This window comes from Hordeum vulgare, chromosome 2H (genome assembly GCF_904849725.1).
Source record: "Hordeum vulgare subsp. vulgare chromosome 2H, MorexV3_pseudomolecules_assembly, whole genome shotgun sequence".
Classification (NCBI taxonomy): Eukaryota; Viridiplantae; Streptophyta; class Magnoliopsida; order Poales; family Poaceae; genus Hordeum; species Hordeum vulgare.
Genome location: NC_058519.1, coordinates 113636313 through 113642796, shown reverse-complemented (window position 1 = coordinate 113642796; position 6484 = coordinate 113636313).

The following is a 6484-nucleotide window of genomic DNA, read 5'->3' as shown; positions in this document are numbered from 1 at the left end:
CCGTATGTCATTCCCTTTGTCCTTCGGTATGTTACTTGCCCGAGATTCGATCGTCAGTATCCGCATACCTATTTGAATCTCGTTTACCGGCAAGTCTCTTTACTCGTTCCGTAATACAAGATCCCGCAACTTACACTAAGTCACATTGCTTGCAAGGCTTTTGTGTGATGTTGCATTACCGAGTGGGCCCCGAGATACCTCTCCGTCACATGGAGTGACAAATCCCAGTCTCGATCCATACTGACTCAACTAACACCTTCGGAGATACCTGTAGAGCATCTTTATAGTCACCCAGTTACGTTGCGACGTTTCATACACACAAAGCATTCCTCCGGTGTCAGTGAGTTATATGATCTCATGGTCATTGGAACAAATACTTGACACGCAGAAAACAGTAGCAACAAGATGACACGATCAACATGCTACGTCTATTAGTTTGGGTATAGTCCATCACATGATTCTCCTAATGATGTGATCCCGTTATCAAGTAACAACACTTGCCTATGGCCAGGAAACTTGGCCATCTTTGATCAACGAGCTAGTCAACTAGAGGCTTACTAGGGACGGTGTTTTGTCGATGTATCCACACAAGTATTGTGTTTCCAATCAATACAATTATAGCATGGATAATAAACGATTATCATGAACAAAGAAATATAATAATAACTAATTTATTATTGCCTCTAGGGCATATTTCCAACACTTCCCCCATCTATATTCAGCGGTCCACTCTCCCGCAACCCGCTGTACCCTCTACTTGAACATGGTGCTTTATGCTTCATATTATTCTCCAATGATGTGTTGCCATCCTATGATGTTTGAGTAGATTTTCGTTGTCCTATCGGTGAATAATGAATTGGTTATGTTGCTGTCCTTTGGTGCCCATCATATGAGCGCGCGCGTGGATCACACCACAGGGTTATTAGTATGTTCATAGGACTATGTATTGGAGGGCAAGGGTGATAGAAGCTTCAGCCTAGCATAGAAATTGATGCATACGGGATTGAAGGGGGACCAATATATCTTATTGCTATGGTTGGGTTTTACCTTAATGAATGTTAGTAGTTGCGGATGCTTGCTAATAGTTCCAATCATAAGTGCATAGAATTCCAAGTAAGGGATGACATGCTAGCAGTGGCCTCTCCCACATAAAACTTGCTATCGGTCTAGTAACGTAGTCAATTGCTTAGGGACAATTCCGCAACTCCTACCACCACTTATCCACACTCGTTAAACTAACATAATTGTTTCTTTATCTAAACAGCCCCTATTTTTTATTTACGTGTTCTTTATTATCTTGCAAAACTATCCTATCACACCTACAAAGTACTTCTAGTTTCATACTTTTTCTAGGTAAAGCGAACGTAAAGTGTGCCTAGAGTTGTATCGGTGGTTGATAGAACTTGAGGGAGTATTTGTCCTACCTTTAGCTACTCGTTAGGTTTGACACTCTTACTTATCGAGAAAGGCTACAATTGATCCCCTATACTTGTGGATTATCCAGACCTTTTTCTGGTGCCGTTGCCGGGGAGCAATAGCGTGGGGTGAATATTCTCCTGTGTGCTTGTTTGCTTTATCACCAAGTAGATTTATTTGCTGCTCTAAGTTGTTCTTTATCTTTAGTTATGTATATGGAACATGAAATACCGGAAAAATTAGGTGTACTTGCTACTCATGGAGATGGGGAACCTCCTAAAACCCTCGATGCTCGTTATGTGGAAAATATTATGCACTTCTTTAATAATCTTGAGAAAACCCCATTCAATTATATAATGGGATACACGTTGGATCAACGTGAATAGTTTAGGGATTATCGCTTGACTCAAAAAGGGAAACTATTATGGGATCAAATTCATATGTTGAAATGGTATGCTTGGGATCTATGCTTGAGATATGATATTACTTGTTGCTCTAGGATAAAGGCTAAAGACCTTCCCTTTTCTTGTAAATTTAATGCTAATGAAACCTTGGCTTCTTATGCTAATGGTATATATGATTACTATGATGTGTAACAAATAGAAGAGTTTGTTGCTTTTATGGGTGCTTATGAAATTCAAGCTCTGTTAACAAAGTGTGATGATAATGATGATGTTGTTTACCGATCTAAACTTTGGTTATGCTTCGTTATTGTTATACTAATTATGAATATAATGCCCATATTTATCGATTTATGGAGAAATTCTCCGCTGCCCAAGAAGAGATAATATTTTGCACGAAACTATGGAAGAAGAAAATGCTGAAACTGTGAGCTCATTAGATGAAAAAGATGACGAGGAGAGCGAAGAACAAAAGGAGGAAGAGCGGACTAGCTACCCGTGCCCACCTTCTAATGACAGTAATTCTTCAACTCATACATTGTTTAATTTCCCTTCGTTCTTACCGAAGGATGAATGCTATGTTGATTGCTATGATCCCTTGGATTCGTTTGAAATATCCCTTTTTGATGAACTTGATGCTTGCTATGCTTGTGGCCATGATGCCAATATGAATGATGCTTATGAAGATGAACTTGCTATAATTCCTGATGTTAAACATGAAATTGTTGCTATCGCACCCACTTATGATAGTCCTATTATCTTTTTGAACTCTCCCAACTACACTATATCGTAGAAGTTTGCTCTTATTAGGATTACATAGATGGGTTGCCTTCTACTATTACACACAATGATTTTTATGAATACAATATGCATGTGCTTGCTGCTCCTACTTGCAATTATTATGAGAGAGGAACTACATCTCCACCACTCTATGTTTCCAATACGATAAAATTGCAAGAAACTGCTTATGCTATGTATTGGCCTTTACTTGATATGCATGAATTGTTCTTTTATGACATGCCAATGCATAGGAAGAGAGTTAGAATTCGTCATTGTATCATATATTTTACCTTGTGCTCACTACTAAATTACAAATCATTGTTAATTAAAATTGGCTTTGATATACCTTGGGATCTGGGTGGATCCATTACTTGAGCACTTTATGCCTAGCTTAATCGCTTTAAAGGAAGCGCTGCCTGGGAGACAACCCGAAAGTTTTAGAGAGTCATTTATTTCTGTTGAGTTCTTTTATATAGTTTAAAAACAAAAAAAAATATAGGGGCAAACTTAAAACTTTTTCAAAAAGAGAAGCGATTGAAAGGTGATGCATTGCGGAAGTGAGGGTCGACCTTGAATACTTGTGTTCATGCTCATGGAAACAATGTAGAATTTTTCATGGAAGTTTCTCGCAAAAATAATTATCCCCTTGTACAATTCCATTGTATTATAAAAATAATGTGCCAAGTAAAGCCTTTACGATTAGTTTGGGTGATAGTTGTTTGATCATGCTGAAAAAGACAGAAACTTTGCACTCACGAAATCATTTCTTATTTATATACAGAGAGCGCTATTGAGTCGATTCTTTTTTGTTCTTATTGATATACAAATTTCCTTAGTTATCATAAATTTTTCAGAATTTTTGGAGTATCAGAAGCATGGTATGTGTTTAGATTACTACAGATTGTTCTGTTTTTTGACAGATTATGTTTTCTATGCATTGTTCTCTTATTTTGATGAATCTATGGGTAGTATCTGGGGGTATGAACCATGGTGAAGTTGGATTATAGTAGATATAATGCTAATATGAATTTGGAATGAGTTCACAACAGTACTTAAAGTGGTGATTTACTTTATTATACTAACAGATCTCACGAAGGTTTTGTTGAGTTTTGTGTGATTGAAGTTTTCAAGTTTTGGGTGAGACCACGATGGATGAAGGAATAAGGAGAGGCAAGAGCCTAAGCTTGGGGATGCCCGAGGCACCCCAAGGTAATATTCAAGGAAGACTCAAGCGTCTAAGCTTGGGGATGCCCCGGAAGGCATCCCCTCTTTCGTCTACAATCTATCGGTAATTTTACTCGGAGCTAAATTTTTATTCGCCACATGATATGTGCGAATGCTTGGAGCGCCTTTGGTGTTTATTTTTTCCTTTTTATTTTATGCACCATGCTGGTATGAGATAGTCCTTGGTTGATTTATAGAATGCTCTTTGCACTTCACTTATATCTTTTGAGTATGGCTTTATAGAATGCTTCATGTGCTTCATTTATATCATTTGAAGTTTGGATTGCCTGTTTCCCTACACATAGAAAACCTCCATTTGTAGAATGCTATTTTGCTTCACTTATATTTGTTAGATCAGGGCATATCTTTTGTAGAAAGAATTAAACTCTCATGCTTCACTTATACCTATTTAGAGAGTTAACAGGAGTTGGTCATTCACATGGTTAGTCATAAAATCCTACATAAAACTTGTAGATCACTAAATATGATATGTTTGATTCCTTGCAATAGTTTTGCGACATGAAGATGTGATATTAGAGTCATGCTAGTGAGTAATTGTGTATTCATAGAAATACTTGTGTTAGGGTTTGTGATTCCCGTAGCATGCACGTATGGTTAACCGTTATGTGACGAGGTCGGAGCATGCTTTATTTATTGATTGTCATCCTTTGTGTGGAGGTCGGGATCATGCGATGGTTAACTCCTACCAACCCTTCCCCTAGGAGCATGCGTGTAGTACCTTGTTTTGATTACTAATAGACTTTTGTAATAAGTATGTGAGTTCTTTATGACTAATGTTGAGTCCATGGATTATACGCACTCTCACCCTTCCACCATTGCTAGCCTCTCTAGTACCGCGCAACTTTCGCCGGTGCATTACACCCACCATATAACCTTCCTCAAAACAGCCACCATAACTAATTATTATGGCATTTCCATAGCCATTCCAGGATATATTGCCATGCAACTTCCATCGTTCCGTTTATTATGACACGCACCATCATTGTCATATTGCTTTGCATGATCGTAAGATAGCTAGCATGATGTTTTCATGGCTTGTTCATTTTTTGATGTCATTGCTACACTAGATCATTGCACATCCCGGTGCACCGCCGGAGGCATTCATATAGAGTCATATTTTGTTCTAAATATCGAGTTGTAAGTAAATAAAAGTGTGATGCTCATCATTATTAGAGCATTGTCCCATGTGAGGAAGTAATAAAAGAGGCCAATGAAGCCCAAATAAAAAAAAAGGCCAAACAAGCCCACCAAAAAAAGGAAAAATAATAAAAAAAAATGAGAGAAAAAAGAGAAGGGACAATGCTACTATCCATTACCACACTTGTTCTTCAAAGGAGCACCATGATCTTCATGATAGAGAGTCTCCTATGTTTTCACTTTCATATACTAGTGGGAAATTTTCATTATAGAACTTGGCTTATGTATTCCAGTGATGGGCTTCCCCAAATTGCCCTAGGTCTTTGTGAGCAAGCGAGTTGGATGCATACTCACTAGTTTCTTTTTGAGCTTTCATACACTTATAGCTCTTGTGCATCTGTTGCATGGCAATCCCTACTCACTCACATTGATATCTATTGATGGGCATCTCCATAGCCCGTTGATACGCCTAGTTGATGTGAGACTATCTCCTCCTTTTTGTCTTCTCAACAACCACCATATTCTATTCCACCTATAGTGCTATGTCCATGGCTCACGCTCATGTATTGCGTAAAAGTTGAAAAAGTTTGAGAACACTAAAGTATGAAACAATTGCTTGGCTAAAAACGGGGTTGTGCATGATTTAAATACGTTGTGTGGGGAAGATGGAGCATAGCCAGACTATATGATTTTGTAGGGATTACTTTCTTTGGCAATGATATTTTGATAAGTCATGATTGCTTTGTTAGTATGCTTGAAATAATATTGACTTTATGTCAAAGGCTAGACTATTGCTTCCAATCACTCGTGTTTTAGTATACATGCCATGACTAGATATATGATCAAGATTATGCTAGGTAGCATTCCACATCAAAAATTATCTTTTTTATCATTTACCTACTCGAGGACGAGCAGGAATTAAGCTTGGTGATGCTGATACGTCTCCATCGTATCTATATTTTTTGATTGTTTCATGCCAATATTCTACAACTTTGATATACTTTTCGCGACTTTTTATACTATTTTTGGGACTAACATATTGATCTAGTGCCCAGTGCCAGTTCGTGTTTGTTGCATGTCTTTTGTTTCACATAATATCCATACCAAACGAAGTCCAAATGCAATAAAAAAACATACGGGGACTTTTGTTGGAATATTTATGATTTTTGGGAAGAAAAATCAACGTGAAATGATGCCCGAGGTGGTCATGAGCCCACGAGGCGCGCGCTACCCCCCAGGCGCACCTGGCAGGATCGTGACCAACCCTAATGTGGTTGGGCCCTTCTTTCGCACCAAGAAAGCTAATATCCGGAAGAAAATCTTGTTAAAAGGACACCTCAATCGGAGTTACGGATCTCTGGGAATTTAAGAAACGGTGAAAGGCCAGAATCGGGGAGCGCAGAAACAGAAGGACACAGAGAGAAATCCAATCTCGGAGGGGCTCTCGCCTCTCCGCTACCATGGAGATTATGGACCAGAGGGGACCCTTCTTCCATCTAGGGAGG